The sequence below is a fragment of the Amia ocellicauda genome, chromosome 17, assembly GCF_036373705.1.
Source record: "Amia ocellicauda isolate fAmiCal2 chromosome 17, fAmiCal2.hap1, whole genome shotgun sequence".
NCBI classification, from domain to species: domain Eukaryota; kingdom Metazoa; phylum Chordata; class Actinopteri; order Amiiformes; family Amiidae; genus Amia; species Amia ocellicauda.
The window spans coordinates 952,563-971,083 of NC_089866.1; positions in this window are offsets into that span (position 1 = coordinate 952,563).

Below are 18,521 nucleotides of genomic sequence, written 5' to 3' on the forward strand. Positions count from 1 at the left end.
ACTTTCTTGGCAGAATTTTTCTCCTGAAATGAGGAGTGAGTGTTACTGAATCTAAATCATTCTGATGCAAAAAGTGACTTTCAAACCTGTCCGCCAATGAATCCATTAAATTGGCAACACAATTGCAGTTACTGCTTGCAGCTTGAACTCATCACTGTGGGCTGGTTTGTACAGAATATGGAGCCTAATGTTGTTTTCTTGTAATTCGGACAGATTCAGTGCGTTATGTGCTTGGGTGGAACAGTGTGTTGTATCCATCGATCTATCTAACCATTTGTTTTTTCTTTTCCCCCTAGGTTGAGGAATGGAGGTCAGGGGTCCCAACTTGAGTGAGAACGGGACGAGATGTTCATGGATACAGACAGTGGATCGTAGCCGCGACAGGCAGGTAGGGACCGGGCTCTGCGGAAGGTCACAGCGCCTGCATCCACACAGAGCGCTCAGGAGTTGCGCTGTGGTAATGGGATTGTGTACAGCATTCATTCTGCTTTCTGTCAGCACACGCAATAAAGCAAATTGAATTAAGAGCGCCGACCTTCAGAGAAGATCCACTTACTCTGACATAGTGCGGTGCGGGGAACGAGGAGATGAGGATTTTAATAATGGCTGCAACTTTCTGATCAAGGCACAGTGTTTTGTTGTGTATTTATTTGTTTGCTTTTATTATTTTAGTTTAGATTCTAATCTTGGAAGGGTCTATATTTTTAAAACTTGTTAGGTACTGTAGGCTGTATCCAACTTGCATACATTAGGGGGTTATCTGCTGGTGTTATTCTTTCATTTACCCTTCAGCGTATCTCTGTGCTTCTTCAGCTTCTTCTTCACTGACTCAGCGTCGTGTCTTGATGAACACCAGTAGAGCCCCAGAAAGATGCAGCTCCTGTTCAAATCGAGGAGTATACACAGCACAGACAGGATAGCCCCAGATACACATAAAAAGCCCCTTTTGGTTAAATAAACCCCTCGGTGTTCCTCCAAGGAGTTTCCAGAGCAGCAATCTGTCCGAGGGAATCGTCAGAGAGTTTCTGGTCGGTGTGCAAGCATCCTCCCCTCAGACTGGATCACGTGATCTCCACACCGGTCGTCCTCCGGGCTGCGTCTCGGCTTTCCAGACCAACAGTTCTCAAGTAAAGCAGCTGTTCATAATACCCATCCTTGGTTTCTTCCTTCTCTGTTTGGAATTGAAAAATGTGTAGATTTAATGTCGTGATTGGTATTATTCTGCAGCTTCGTGGTGGCTTGAGTGATCGGTAACTAAAGAAAACCTTAAACAAACAAGGTATAAACTGGCACATAAACGGCGGCTTTAGATAGACTAGAGAGTGAATTCCCTCTAATGAGCTTAATAATCAAGCGGCTACTTTTCCTAATGGTCCTCTTTTAAAGGGTTGTTTTTGACAGCGTTACGCAGACGCATCGGCTGTATAATTTGTAATTCAGCTCATCTAAGTGTTGGATTAGTGGGTCGTGACTCTAAATGTGCTTCTTCTTGGAAAGAAAGAAACAAAATAAAAATGCATTGATTCTCTGCTGTTTTCTTACAGGACAGGACAGGAGGGGTGTTTCTGGACACTAATTTTTGAGTGGGGGGTGTTTAAAAAATACACAGGCCAAGGACAACAACACGTACGTGATTGAGAATCAATATTTGGGAAATAGGCAGCTAATGCTCAGAGTGGAAATACAGGAAAAACACTTGCAGAGGTGGAGAGAGATGTTGGATTCAGTCCAAAAGAAAAACGCAGACTCTGATGGACCTTTTTTTTCCAACAGATGGTGCTTTTCCTCTTCTTCTTCAAGTGGGAAACCAAGGAAATAAACAAACATGGGGATTGGACTCGGGGCTTGGACTAGGATGTTTATAAATCGTGTCTCAGACTTTTGCTCTTTTCTACAGCAAAGGGAGTGTGGTATAAATCACGGTATGCCTTCCGCTGGCTAACAACAGGTTAATCAAATAATTGCCTGAGTTTTTTGTTAGAGATAATTACTGGCAAAACATAACTGCCCCCCCTCCTTTCCATGAAGCACCATGTTTCAGGCTTATGATTTTTACACTCAGCACTAAATTGGCATCTGGGCGCAGCGTCCATTGTTATCGCCGGTTCCCCGGGGCAGCCGGGCGTCACGTCAGTGTGAGAGAGACGTTGTGCATCCTCAGTGTCTGCTCTCCCCGTCAGGACAGACACGGACGCCCGGCCTTTCATCCCGTCAGGCCGCAGACGCGCGGGCCTATCTCTGAGTCCCAGTCCTCTCCGAGCTAAGACGCATAATTAAAACCATAAACAAGCAGAGAGCGAGGATGTAATTACTGCAGAGCAGAAATCTGCACCCGGTGGCTGGACTTACTCACCGTGTTTAAGTATCTGGGGCTTTTGTTTCTTTTACTCTCAGGCCGGAGAGAGACAGAGCAACACTTTTTACAAGGAGAAAGCTGCCATTTTTAATAACATCACGTCTTTAACAAAATTACAAATGAGAACATTAATGAAATTCAGTGCATTCTCTGGTGTCAAGGGGGTGGTTAGTTGAGAGCCCCTTTGGACTGGTCAACAACTCACTCCTCGTTATTAACAAGACTAATTTGAATTAAAAAGAATCTGTTTTCCTGTCAGTAGCAGTGAATTGGTGTACTGTACCAGTATTTTGAAAACACTTTACAAACATACATTTCAGCTTTTAAAAAGCTGCTCAGTATTATAAATACTACTTTTACTGTTCTATATCTGTGCTAACCTCTGGCACTTCCTGACAGCTTGTATTGGTTTTCTTCGGGTGTTGTTAAGAGTCTAAGATTTGTTTTCTGTTCATCCTGTCGCTCTGAGGCCCGTGAGCTACGATGCTCAGAGAATACACTCTGTAGACCTGAAGGTTAGTTTTTGGCACAATTTCAATTGCTGAAAAGTATTGCGATGCTTTGCGTAGGTATAGCCGTGCAAGCAAATGAACATAATATTATGCATTCTACACTGCCAATCTTGGTGGCAATTTATAAACGGCCTTCTCCTCATATTATCTCTGTGACGCCTGATCTGACCGCGGCGCAGAGAAAAAAAAACCCATTTCCATTAACAGTGATTGCCAGCAGTGGGCGCGATCTTTTAATTCATCATGCGTGTGACCCTCCTGCATCGGAGAGGCACATTAATAATGTGTTTCTCTGTATTAACTTAGGGTTCAAAGAAGATGAGAGGAGAATTTGACGTTGCTCACTGAAAGGCATATTTGTTATGATTAAAAAAGAATAACTCTGAAATCAAGACCTGCATTAGACACTGCAGGGCCCCGCGCTGTGCTGCTCTGATTGATGGCCAGGAAACATTATCCAAATAGCGCCCCCTTCTGCACTGGAGCTCCAATCCCCTGACGAGGGAGCGATATATGTTGGGGTCATCGCGCGTCTCCGAAAAACGCCAAGGAAAACAAGGGCAAGGTGGCATTTGGTGCCCTTTTCTGCATTTTCAATCTGTGCATTTATTCCCAATAAATCTCAATAACGACGAGACCGTGATCTTGTCATAATCTGTCTCAAGCGACGACCTGTTTGACACTTGCCTGATGCTTGTGCTTCCATGCCAGATTAACTCTGGTTTGCAGTCCGTTTCTTTCGGCCCTGTTGCGCTTGTCAGCTCCAGTTTAGCTTCCTGACGTGGGGTGACATGAGGCGACAAACTCGGAGTTCACTGCAGTCACAACAAATCAGTTATGAAGTTTCCACAAACGCAAGGACAGTAAGGAATAAACAAACGTGGACAACAGTGGCGATGTGTCATCACCCTGCTCCCCACCACGGAGAAACGACTCTCTCTTGGCCACCATCTTACTTGTTCACGTTGGGAAGCGAATGTTGTCCTGTGTGTTTTTTAATGGAGAGAAAGATTAAAGACTTTTAAAAGATGGGCGCCCTCTAGTGTACACAGCCTGTAACCATGCAACAGCTTTTATTGGAGGAAGACTGACGCAAGATGTGATGAAGATGCTTTCTGGTGATGGTTGTCCCGGATAGAAACGTGGGTGAAACTTATTTTTCTTTCCTTGACGTACAACTATGAAATAACTTGGCAAACATAAAAATCAATACAGAACTGTCAGAAACTGAAATGAGATGTTATGTTTCTTTGGCTTTCAGATGTGCTGTGGGACTCATTCATAATACAAAATAAAGTAAGAAATAAATAAATTAACATCCACACACAGAAAAAAACTGTTCCACCTCTTTAGAAACAAATCAAGACTCATGCTTTTGAACGGGTGCTGAATTATAAATCACAGCTCGGTTACAAAGTCGGTCGCCAATATTGCGCCTTGCAGAAAAGTGCAGCCTGACCTATTCACTCGAATGCCAGGGGACCGTTCTCCAGCCGCGCTCCACCAATGCGGCCCCGTTTCCTCCTCCTCCCGGGGGCAGAGCATCCATAGAAGCGTTTACAGCTGTCAGATTGTTTTTGCCCCAGATCCCTGATGTCTGCTCATCGTCGCCGGTGCTCTGCTCTGTAATGAAGTTTGTTTTCTGTCTCTTTATTTCAGGGATTTCTCCTCCTCGATCCCTTGATTAACTCGGCTGTGCATTAGCTGAATGCTGACTTCTCCTATTGCAGGTGTTTTGTTCACGTCACTCTTTTTGCAGTCGCTGGAATGACTCAATGAATATCTGTTTCTTTTCTCATTTATTTTTTGTAAGCATCCCATCCTCTTGCGTCTGAATTCCCCAATCACCGCTGGGGTCTCTCATCCTCTCGCCTGGTTGGTCAGATTTTCCCACAGATTCAGTTTCCTGTTCTCTCTTCTTGCCCAGAATACACCTTGTAGAGGAAAGAAAAATTAATTTCAATAACTCTCCGCTTCGTCACTAGCATATTTACAAAATGGACTCAGTTTTGTGGTGACCCTAAAAGTGTTATTTCAGTAGTTGATGGAATATGTATGTGCCACGTGTGCAGAAGAAGTCAAACCATGTATTGATCTGCCACTGTTTTTACTTTCTTGTAGATAAAAAGCAATTCAGATGTATTTAAGTAGTGTAGTTCCTTTAAGCACAGCAGGCCCCTGTTCATTCGTATGAAAAGAAGAAAATGATGCTTCTCAAACTCTTTATATATCAACTCTGGTACCCTACAATAGGACTGTGTTTCCAGATGTTTTCTGTAAGGGACTGTTCTACTGTTCCTATTATGAAAGAAAAATCAAACCTAAACGATGATGGGAAGTAGAATTCAGTTCTTGAGTTTAACTGGCAGCAGCAAACATCAATCAATCAATCAATCAATTTTAATTTGTATAGCGACCTTCGCAGGGTAGCCTTTACAGACTGGTAAACATACAACAAGTGTACAGCAAAATAAAAGAATACATAAATAATACAATAAAGTAAAATAAAGATAGACCTTTAAACAGTTTACATGATCTAAAATAAAGTAAATGAACATTTAAATAAACATGTTTCAGATAACGGTGGATTTCAAGTTGGCTCCTTTTTCTGACTCTAAAGAAAAAACAAATGAAACTCAACTATTCTTAATGAGCCTGAGTTCAAATCACATCGGTCTCCCGCACTGCATTAGGATTGATTTCAGTGAATGGAAAGCAAGGGAAGGAGGGAGAGAAGTAAGAGCACATTGAGATGCCAGACACACTCGCCTGTCAGGCTTCCTATAACAGAGCTGATCTGTTCCTGTACCGTGACCTGAAGTGAAAATGAAACCTAGCGGGGTCTTTACTGTTGTGGGAACAGAACGCATCCTCGAGGAGAGAAGTCACGCCGCCCTGGCGCCAGAGCCGACAGAGAGAGTCTGGTCCCCAGGTGAGGTGAATAATCGAGTGTTCTCCAGAGAAAGCAGACCTCTTCTTTCTGGTTTTCCGCAAACCCCCTCCACCTTTGTGCGTTTGTTTTGTGCTTTCTGCCACCAGCTTCTTTCATTGAATTGCCCTTCCTCCTGATAAAGCATCTTTAATTCTTATATAAGGCCACCAAAGGGCATAAACAATGAACTCTGGCTTATTGCAGAGTGGTTTGTTGTCTGGTTTCTCCTCCTTCCTATTATTATTGTTGTTTAAACACAAGCTATGGCGAGGCGGATGCTTTCGCAGCAAACAAACAACACCGAGGGCTTTTGTCTTTGAAGGATAAACCTTTCCATCGAGTGTCTGTCTCTCTTGATTTTGTGTTTCAAATGGCAGTTTTAGGTACAACAAAACATTCCTACGACACATTGAGTGTTAAATGAAGTACGAATAAGGCTGTCTGATCATTGTTACTGCACTTCTTTCTTATGTTTCTTATTAAAAAAACAGACTGGATAGGATCCTTGGATCACTTAGTTATTAATGGACACCAAACGAGCACGATGGGGCGAATGGCCTCCTCTCGACTGGACACTGTCTCATGTTCTTATGTTACTAGCACAAATCGGAGCCATTTGGGATTGTGGAAGCTTTGACGTCGGGAACAGAAATGTGTACAAAAGAAGCCAAAACAAACTAAGAAAGAAACGCACAGCCACACCCAAAAGAAAAGCCTGTGTTTGGTGAATCTGAATCACCCGCTGGCGTCAGATAGCTGGCTGCCCAGGTCTTCTGAATGTTGTCGCTTCAACCACATCGCTGGGGAGTTTGTTCCGATTGTGACGCCTCTCTGTGTGAAGAAGTGTCTCCTGTTTTCTGTCTTGAATGCCTTGAAGCCCAATTTCCATTTGTGTCCCCGGGTGCGTGTGTCCCTGCTGATCTGGAAAAGCTCCTCTGGTTTGATGTGGTCGATGCCTTTCATGATTTTGAAGACTTGAATCAAGTCCCCCCGTAGTCTCCTCTGTTCCAGGGTGAAAAGGTTCAGGTCCTCAGTCTCTCAGTAGGACATTCCCTTCAGACCTGGAATAAGTCTGGTTGCTCTCCTCTGAACTGCCTCTAGAGCAGCAATATCTTTCTTGAAGTGTGGAGCCCAGAACTGTCCACAGTATCCAGATGAGCTCTAACTAGTGCATTGTACAGTCTGAACATCACTGCCCTTGTTCTCAGTTCTACACTTTTGACAATATACCCTAGCATTGTGTTTGCCTTTTTTACACACATTGTTTGGATGGAGAAAGTGAGGAGTCCACATAGACTCCTAGGTCTTTCTCATGCGTTACTTCATCTAGTTCTGTTCCTCTCATATTGCTTATATCTAGTCTTTGACCGAGGTTGTGAGTCTTCCCAGCACATGATCTTCAGTCTGATGTTGTCCATCTGCAGAGGCTTTCAAATGAACCTCATCTGAAATTAGTTCACGTTGGTCTATTATCCGCAGTAGATTGCTGACTGTATCGGCCATCTGTGCTGCCTTTTTCCCTCCTGAACTGGTCAATTGTGCCATATGTTAAACACAATAAACAAAAAGCACATTTCAAATGGTGAAGGCTTCTGAAACCGATTCAGAGGCAACATATGCGCCGACATCTGCATTTGACAGTGAAGGGAGTAGAGATCCCGAGAGGCCTGCCTTCTCATCAGTCAGTCATTTACACGAGACCTATTCTCATGAAAATGCAGACAGATTCGTGCATTTCCTGAAAGTCACATTTTTGCTGCTCAAGTTGTTTTCCACACACTCTTACAGGTCTGACACAGGCAACTGTTTCCCGTCTGATTGACGTTTCCAGCAAAGTACCAACCTACAGCCTCACCCGTTTGCCCACGTATACGGGTTCATTCTGTGCGCTCTGACTGCTGTGAGTTTGGCATGTCTCTGAATGAAAGGCTGAAGGCTGCGTCATGAAATCTGCTGGTAACCGTTATGAGTTTGTCAGAATGACATTACCACAATCTAAATGAGATTATTTTTTAAAACACGTTGTACTTCAGTGTAGGAGTTGAGTCTGAAGTCTTTGTTTTAGATTTTGTGAAGGTCAGGACATTGCCAAGGAGCTTAGTTCATTTTCATGAAAGGATGTAAGTTAGTATGAGTGTATGTGAGTTTTATTGTTGTTGTTGTTATTGTTATTACCGCTGATCGTACAATGGAAATAGCCCCTCAGAGTAATTTAGCTGTTTTTCCATCATAATCTCTTTATAATAACACTGCAAATCATTACAAAGTTATTCTGAGTGTCCACAGGGCACGAGGGTCACTGAATGGTGTGATGAGTATGACAATGATGTGAATCATATGCTATGGCCTTCGCAGTCACCAGATCTCAACCCAACTGAACACCTATGGGAGATTCTGGACCGACGTGTTAGACAGCGCTCTGCACCACCATCATCAAAACACCAAATGAGGGAATATCTTTTGGAAGAATGGTGTTCATCCCTCCAGTAGAGTCCAGAGACTCGTAGAATCTGTGCCAAGAGCACTGAAGCTGTTCTGGGGCTCGTGGAGGCCAACACCTCACTGAGACACTTTATGTGGAATTTGTCACCCGTCTGTGTGTGTGTGTGTATATATATGTACACTACCGGTCAAAAGTTTTAGAACACCTACATTTTTCCAGTTTTTACAGTTTAATGTCTCAATATACTCTGAAATCAAAGCATAGAACAAATAAACAATCGGAGATAAAAAAAGAAATCATGGAATCATTTTGTTTAACAAAATGTAACCCCTTAAGCTGACAAACCCCTCTGGTACCATTAAAAGGCACCAAATCCATGTGCTTCTCTTTAATCCCATGTGTACTCTTCACTGTTGTGTTGTTTGCCAAGTGTTTGGTATCCCGTGAAAGCTGAGACTTGAAATGGGGGGGTGGAGGGATGCTTGTTCTGAGTCTCTATTGTCTATTGACAATGATGACATATTCTGGAACCAGACAGTCTACTGATCAAAACAAGACCATCCACGTTTTGGTAGAAGCAACACACACCCGTAGAGAGCTCAACATGTCAGGATGGAAAACTCTGTTCACAGTGTACTAATACACAATGAGTTTACATCACTGGATCTGAACTTCTCTGTGTTTGATAGAACATCAAATAATATACACTGGATTAATCGTTAGGTTGTTCTGAACAAAACAAGCCTATTTGCACAATATAATATATATAAATAAATATAACTCTGTGTCTCCTACCAGTGAAAAGCACAGAGTGTGCGATTGTGCAGAAGAAACCACAGACGCTTGGTGAAGGTTGGTGAATATGAAGCTGCTGGACACGAGTCCCTGTGTCCCCAACAACCGATTCACAGAGCTGCCCCATCTGCACTTTGCCTTTTGATAGACCTTCCTATAAAAAAACATTACTATTTAAAGAGATGGGAGACAATAATGGATTATATGTGCCCCTGGCAGAGGAAATCTCACTAGTCTTCAAATACCATGAATTATGAAAAACAATTTGAATCTGATTACTTACTTTTCAAAGCCCTGATGGTGCTGAAATATTCATCAAGTGAGACGGGCGTCACTGTGCTGAAATGTACAATTGTGGTTTGTGAAACAGTGCTATTTACTAATGCAGTGAGACGAATTAATATAGTTTGTGGAACAGCATTAACCTGCCAGCGATCATTAAAAACATATTCATCCAGGAAAATCTAATTAACTAGACTAGTTCATTTAAGATACAAGGAGCCAGTTCTTACAGGTGCTGTTCATACCCTTCGATAGGAACAGTGTTATGAGGGGATTTAATTGGTTTAACACACAGAGCTCATTAAATGATTGTCATTTGTCAGTTCTTCTCATGATCCCTTGACTGAGAGGAGTGTACAGGCTGTGTCTGCCCAGGCATCTGCCTGCCCCTTCACTGGCATCCATGTTTACGTCCTCCGTCGTAACTCAGCTCAATCCACTGGAAACATCAGTGTTTCAACGATCTCTTGTGCGGTGAACAATCCTTGCTCCTTCTAATGCATCGTTGACTGGCCTTGTTTTCCGATGAGTGATGTGACAATGCCACACATTTCAATCCACTCCAGGATGTGTTGTTTATATGCAAATTGAGGAAATGGATCAAGAGCCTCCATAAATATATATATATAGATATATAGCTTTGAAGTATCACTCGTTCACTCGAGTCGTTAGTATGCTGCCTGGGTACTGTGATGTATGCAGCAGGGCACCGGTCACCAGAGATGTGCTCCTCTGGGCGAAATTCAAAGTGAATCGAAGCGCTTCTCCTCGTGCAGGGATGTGTGTTTGTTCCTGGCAGCGGCCCGTCTCTGGACAACCGCACTGTTGAGCACCAAGGAGGCAGTGGATCTGCTACATATCCAGCTGTGCTTTGTGCTGAAGCAGACGCCAAGGAGCAGGCGGCCTCTCTGATGGCTGGGCCGACTCCAGCCGCGGGTCGAGGAGACAGATGTTCAATCCTGTAGGTGACGGGAACCTCAGCACATGAGTCACACTCCCACGGCGAGCGCCGCAGCCCCATAGCTCATAAACTGAGCTTTGAATTGCACCACAGTCTGTGGTTTATTCATCGAGAGATACTCCTACAAACATCACAATAGATAGGTTTATCGGTTTATTCCCTTTTCATTACTTTAATTTACTATACTTCCTGGATTTTCACTTCTTGCCGATATAATCCGTGGTTTTGATTTGTCCTGTTTTGAACCTCAGCGTCCCGATGTGTTGAGGTGAGAAGCAGGCGTCTCGGTGAACTGGATCAGTTAATTTCTTGTGTGCACCTTTTGTCAGAAACGTCTGCTTTTGAGAATATGTATTTTCTGGTTTACTCACTATGAATTTGTAATACTTTGTGTATATTTTATTAAGGATTAAGCTGAAATAATATGTGAGAAAGATAATGTTTTTCCCAGCCTCCTCTTAAACATCTGAACTCTGAGTCTGCATTATACACCACTGAATTACATCACCAGGTCACCTACCCGATTTTCAGCCCTAACCACAGCCTAAACCCAAACCCAAACCCAAACCCAAACCCTAGCCCTAGCCAGCCCCAAATGTTCAAGGTCAGCCATGCAAACCCACAGCCAGTGCTTCAGAAGAAAAGCAACCCTAACCTTATTGAAAGCCTACGTTGACTGGGGGCTCTGACCCTAACTCTCGCCCAGTCCAAAATGTAACCCTAATTTCATCACTTCAATCTATTGCCATGTGGAAGACAAATCTGGTGATTTTAAAGTTGCTGATATGATGGAATCGATCTGGAAGAGTGTGTATCTTACGATGAATACTTTATAACATCACATAAAGACACTTAAAACTATGATTTTAGACCTAGGGGGACATTCACTATGTTAACTAATTCACTGGTGAAGGACCTGCTGGTCTGATTGAGGGAAGCTTTGCAGTAAATGCTCCAGTAATGAATATCAACTAGTCTACAGAGGGAGAGTACAGGAATTAAAGAGGCACTTTTGGGGTTGTGTAGAAGAGTTCAAGAGCTTCGGTTTTTCAGTGTGAAGAGACATCGGCTCTGCGTCTCATTACTGAGATGTTTCATCAAAACCTGTAGCTCAACATTCGAGAGACTTTCGAGAGCAGAGGTGTGGAGGAGCAGTCGGGGCTCTGGACTCCTGAGGGGCGTGGGTTCAGTCCCGGGTGTCAGGTATCCAGGGACTGTACCTAGATCGCTCCAGTACAAACCCAACTGGATAAAAGGGCAATTCTATGGACAAACAATGTGATATATTGTAGTAATTGTAAATCACCCTGGATGAAAGCGTCTGCTAAGATGTAATAATAATACATTCAGTATCTCTGGCCTATTTTAAGCTGTCTGGGACATTGAGACTCAAAACTGTCAGGAACACAACAGAGTCACATTTAGGAATGTCTTTATCTGAAGGTAGTGAAACTGCACAGAAATATAATAAATAATGTGCTTGCAAGTCCTGCCTTTTCACAATTTCCACAGACTGCTGTTTTGGTGTTAATAGCCCTTCATGTCCCACGCTCTGTTATTTTCCCACATACTGTTCATTCAAAGGAATTCAATATCTAATGCATTGCAGTGCAGGTGGAGTGGAGCTCACCGCTGACGAGCCCAGTGTTCCTCTCTGATCTTGTGAAAACAGTTCACAGCGCCGCCGAGCTGTTCAAGCAGAAAACCCCTTTTTTTATCTCCGGGGGATCAGACAACATTCGGCAGCTGAGAAGTAAACTGGCTGTGGTTTTCAATTTGAGTTCTGACAGATTTCCTGGTTCCAGTCTGTTTAACCTAAGCAGGATCGTCTCGGCATCAGACACCTGAAAGCAGGCTTTGCTTCATGAGGGATTTATAGACGCATATAATATACATTGTATAAGAACACAGTGAGGTTTAACAGTGATGCCCCAATAAGCAAAGCTTGGAAGTTTTAAATTAAATCCTATTGCATCCCATGTTTCTAATCAGTTCCGTGGTCTGTTGTGGCAGCAGGTTTGATCCAGAACATGCGCCGTGTAGCTAACGGTCTGGGTTATAAAAAATATACAGTGTAAATAAGAACCACAGTATTGTATTTGTGTTTGTCCCTGCCATGTGTGCGGTCAGTCCACACGTGTCCATCTCCATCTGTCTGAAAGTATCTGTAGTGCACCGGAAAAAGTAGAAGTATTTTATGGGGGAAGAGAGATTCATATTTTCTCAGATTTCCGATTATCTGTTCGCCACAAATATTGGTCAGGACTTGGAGGATTCGCTGTATCGGGAAATGGTGTTCTCTGATCAGACTTTGTTGGCCTGTTACTGGCCTGTCCCAGAGTTGGCAGCCCCAGCAGAAATCTGTTTTTATGTTTGTCATGCATATGTCGTGTCAGCTCAGTATGTCTCGTATTTATCTGCCTTCTATTCATTAGTATTTCACAGAAACTCTGTATGAAAGCCAAGCTGTGCTGGTGTGTGAAATAACCTGAAGTGTGGCTCTAGTAGAGCACAGCCACACACATTCTGCCAATACCAGCCGTTCTCCAATTAGCACATTAAACACAGCACTCGACCTGACGCTACATATCTGCTCCTGGACTGTGGGAGCATAAAATTAGACCGACATCTGTTAGCACTTCAGAGTTTAAGACAAACTAGATTTACTCACTTTTTATGATTCTATTTCTTAGCCGACGCCCTTATCCAGGGTGTCTTACAATTTTTACAATATATCACATTGTTTTTAGATACAGTTACCCTTTTATACAGCTGGGCTCTTACTAGAGCATTCGGGGAAAAGCGCCTCGCTCAAGGAGCCAGCAGTGCCCCCCACCTGGGACTGAACCCGCGACCCTCTGTTCAAAAAGATCTTAATTAACAGCTTCATTTGGAATGTTTCTGTGTCATCGTTTTAATTAAAATTCAGACCTTGCTGGATAAATGTGAGTTAGACGTGTAAACCCAGCGTTTCGCTCCCGTCGGCCGACAGCTTCGGCTTTGTGTAGGGGTTGCCATGACGATGCCCACATTGCGGCGATTTTTTCTTTCCTGTTGAACAATAGGTCTGTGGTGACAATAGCTGGGGCTCAGCAACTCACAGTGCCAATATACCACCGCATTGTTTCAGATGGTGTGAAGAATCACTGCACACAGTCAAGGACAGCAGCCCGCTGGAGAAGAAGCGAGGGACCGTGCGCCGGTCTTTCATTTGCCTCTTGCACAGCGTGCCTCTTGAATCTCTCATCCTGCTTCAGAAGCACGACCTTTCATAGGAGAAAGGCCAGATGGGTTTCATTAAAAAAGGAAGAGAAAAGTGAACAATATAAAAAATATAAAACGTATGACATTGCGCTCTTCTACATCTGTATATTCAGTGCCGAGGACAATGACAAACCATTTAAACTGTAATGTCTTTGTTATCAGCGTGTCCATTTCATATTTACACTCTCACAGGTCAAAGCTTTAGAAAGGGAATTAAACGCTGCTTTGTCTGTAATAAGCTTTACCATAATTATATCCTAAAACAGAAAAGCCAGGCTTTCGGTTGTACCAAATTAACAACTATTGTTTTTCCATGATGCCACTGGAATTGTCTTATTGTTGTCGAGTCAGTAGAACCCCTGTGAAGATATTAGGAGTTGTTTATGAATTTCTACCAATTAACTGCCCATTAACTTACTTAATGAATAATTAGTGCAACTGTATCATTTCAATTCCCTCAAAAATACCCCGCATGCTCACCACTCCAGCTGGTGATTGTCGCTCTGTATGCAGGAGGCTGAAGGGAAGGGAATCATTTGGATTTGCTTTTGGAGTGTCTCTGCAAATGGCTGGAAGTGTCTTAGAATGGCTTAGAAATTGGACGCCTGCCTGAACCGCCGCTCTGCCTCATTTCTCGTGGACCACGTGCGAGAAAAAGTCAATCCTCCTCTCTGGTGGATGTGCTTCCCACTTGTCGTTGCTTTAATTCAGCACAAGTTTTCTCTAATTGAATCCTTGGCGAATAAATTGTATTCCGACACATTAGTACATATTGACTGTCTCTGATCCCCAGCAAACCCCTGATAAACGAGCAGCCCCTGCCCGAGACTCTCCCATCTGCTGTTCCAGTCTGGTGCCGCAGTCGCTCGTAGAGGAAATCGCCGTCGCCACGTGAGGTTTATAGTTTCTGTACTGTTTGCCAGTAAATGAGTCTGTCAGCGTCCGTTTATTAATTTCTCTGGGTGTGAAACAGAAGTGACGAGGACTTGGTCTCTGTACGGATGTGGACACGCACTTTTACCGAGGGGGTGATATTGAAAATCGAGCATTTCACTTTTAAACCGCAGCTGAGGAAGAGAGCTCTGCTTATATTATTTTCACTGAATTGGCGTCATGCTTGGCCTCACTACCCAGCGATGTTCGGAAACCCGTTCATCTTCAATGTCTTAAACCGATATTCATGATTCATTACTCAAGAATCTGTGTATTTTTGTCTTTGGAATATCGGCTGCCCCACTTCAAAATATTTATTGTCATTCTATGAATTTGTTAATTTCTGGTTTACTAAGCTGTTTTTACAAAAACATATCAGATTCTCTAAAGAGGGAGGATTTCGTATCTTGATATTTCTTCTGCACTTACCTGACCTTTAGATGCTTGTTCCCTTCCGTGGCATGTTAAGCAACCAAGATTAATGCTTCTTGGTTCCATAGGGAAATTTCAATTGCATTGCAATTAGACACAACCTTTGTGGGGAAGAAATCAATCCGACAAACAAGCAACACATTTTTTATTTGGCTGACCTCGCGCCACATCGAAGCTAACAGCCAGTGATGCACAGAAGACTGATTCAGCATGTGGAACATCTTGTTTCACAGCGCTGTACAGAATCACTGTAGGATAATAAATCCCCGCTATTAAAATCTATTCAATAACACAGATGACCCATCTGTAGGTGGTCTCGCCAGCTAGAGACGGAGTGTGAAAGTAAGACGCAGCTAATTGGCATCTTCAGACCGATGCTCGGAGAGGCTGCTTTAGATTTCCTCAGAGATCTCATGGTGCCCGTGAAGAATGGCCCATAATTTTGCTCTTGTTCGTTTTCCCAGCCAAAGACGTGGATGCCAAGTCACTAATGATGTGGTCTTCGACAGTGAGGAGAATTATCGCAGGGCACAGGAGAATGAGAAGACGCAGGCCTAGATGTACATAAAGATTGTGCATGTTTACAAATCTGTCACAAGCGAGTTGGAAGAACGTCAATTAGATAAGAATCTTGCAATGCAGATTTTAAACTGTCACAATCGGTAATCCTTTCAAATGAAATATGATAAAGAAGAATGCATATTATTTTCCATAAAAGCATGCTTGTACCTTATACAATCTTTAAAACTCAATCTCCCCACCGTGTTGTGAGCAATAGACTGGACACACATGCCATAGGTTGACCGGCCATTGGCAGTTCTGGCAAATGCCAACACCCCCCAAAATCCCACCCCATGGACCGCACTGCGTCGGCACCCAGACCCGCACATGCCAACACAAGCCCCACCCACCCCCGAACTGCCCTTCGTGGGCACACAGACCTGCACATTTCCATAAAAACCAACCAGCTGTCGCCCTCCTGGGTAAAAGTCCAGGGCCGTTTTTTGGTCCCAGTCCGCGCCTCTTCTGAGCACATTTATAGAAATAGGAAATGCACCCGTTCTGTGAATGTCAGGGTGATTTGGGATTCAGACTTAATAATCACAAATTTTGTCAGTCAATCCTCGACTCCTTTATCTTTAAGAACAGCCAGATATTAAACCAACTGAAAGAACTATGGAAAAGCCTGCCTATTATGTAATTATACCTGCTTTAAATAGTTAACAAATGTGTAGGTGAGGGAAACTCAAACACTGATATTCAGGACAACTCATTTTCACATTAACATTTGGGACTTTGTGCTGCTTTTTTTTTTAAATCGCTTATATATTTAACTATGTTGCATAAAATGTTATATAACCATATTTAATTATGAATAATGATGATGATAATTTGCCAGAGTTTGCAAGTTTTAATAAGTTTTAGTTGTTTAAAGTTGCTTATATGACTGGATGAGTGTTTTTTTTTATCTTACTTATACACAATAGCAACACATAAATCCATACTTTTAACATCTTTATTTCGCTTTAATGCTGAGCTAAATGGCTGGGTTTTGAATCCTGAATGGTACCTGAGTCTGACCTAGTTTACTGAGTACAAGTTACCGAGCCCTCGCCGAGTGGGTGGTCATTACCGGGCACAGAGCTGGAAAGAGCTTCCTGCTGGTGAAGAGCAGGAGTGATTATGTTTTTGACAGTTGCTAGACTATCTAGTTATTGAATATCCTTTTTTGTCATTATTATTAAATGCACAGAAACCCAGCAGTTATCCGAATATAGAATCACCTCGATCAAATACTGTGGGACTCTTTAGGCAATGCAGAAACGGGACACTTGTTTAATGAAAATTACTTTAGCATTTACAGCCATGACTTGGTGTAGAGGGGGCTTATTATTATTATTATTATTATTATTATCATTATCATTATCATTATTATTATTATTATTATTATTATTATTATTAATAATAATAATAATGATAATAATGATAATGATAATAATAATAATAATAATATTTATTTCTTGGTAGATGCCCTGGGTCACTTATAAAATATAAGCGCAATACAAAGTGCAATAATACAGTGCAGTTCAAGGCATAATACATTTTACAAATTCACAATTTACACAAGTGTATACGAGATATATAGTAAACAATATATGAGGTCTTACATCCTAGATTGTAAAAGCTGATAAGTGCAGACAAGATGTTAAGTCAAAGTTAAGTGCTAAAGGAGAGGGAGCATAGAGGAAAACAAAAGAAACAATACAAGTGCAAGTAATGCAAAGGAAAGTGTATGACAAAACGTTGTATAAGTGCAATCTTACAGAGAATGAATGACTAAATTACAAGTACAGTCTGAAAAGATGCGTCTTGAGTAAGCGCCAGAAGGAGGTCAGAGACTCTGCTGTTTTGACTTCAGTGGGCAGGTCGTTCCACCACTCGGGCCAGGGATGAGAAGGAACGGCTCTGGAAGAAGGAGAGTGGAGAGGAGGCAGAGTTAGTCTTCTGGCACCAGAAGAGCGCAGTGGTCTGGAGGGGATGTATGGAGAGATGAGTGAAGAATCCCCTTTAATTACTTTAATTATTTTCAGAAATCAGACTGTGGAGTAGATTGAATCAAACAGAAGTCTTTATTCAGCAAGCTTGTGGGAGGAAGTGGACCGTCAGACGCGCAGGTCCATGTCTCAAAATCAGCTTACATTGTGTTTTATACATACAGCCGTATCATGAACAGAGTGAGTTGAACCAACTCCCTATGTTATGACATCCCAACTGTCTTCTTGATCAAGCTTAAACATAAGTTGCCATTTTGTGATCTAAATTCGGCACGTAGCTAACATATCTCTAGTTAGGCAAGGGGGTTGTGTGCCCACTTCCCCATCCTCTTGTGGTTTTACTCAGACAGTCTGTACAAGGTTATTTTCATCTTGTACTGTACTGTGCGTTTGTTCTGTAGTTGACAGAGAAGTGCATCTAGTAGCAATCAGTGGGGGCTGGTCTCAATTTGTGATCTGTGGTACCCTCATTATTAAGATAGTGAATTTAGGGCCTCTTCACGAGTGTCTGAAGGTAGCTTGGTGCAGTGTGGTCGAGACAGCGGTAGGTGAGGTAGGTGTCCAGTGAAGCTGCAGTATTCGCAAGGGGCATCAAACCTCAAGAGCTGAATCCGGTTACATTTGCTCATAATCCAGGAGGTTGATGGCAAAACCAGAGATGAAAGGAAGAGGGGGAAGAAAGCAATAATATGAAACATGGCAAATAAATCCCTAAAGAGAGAGAGAGATGGACGTGAAGGTCATTTCCACAGGGGACATCGCAGATGGTAAGAGTTCTCCAGAACAACGGTGCCATCTCAAGTACCTCCTTCTTGGGTCTTTTTCTCTTGGAGGGGCTCTCGTGGATTTCCCTTCTCCCTTGAGCAGCAGCAGAGATTGCAAACCGGTTACAAACCATGAACGAGTGTTGTGCCCAGCTTTATTCGTGTTAAGATTGATGGAACTCATTTTACTCCTTGCAGAATTCAAAAGAGTTGCTATGGATTTGGATGGACTACCATGAAGTAACCTAAATTATTTACTATTGTAAGATTTATTATTATTATTATTATTATT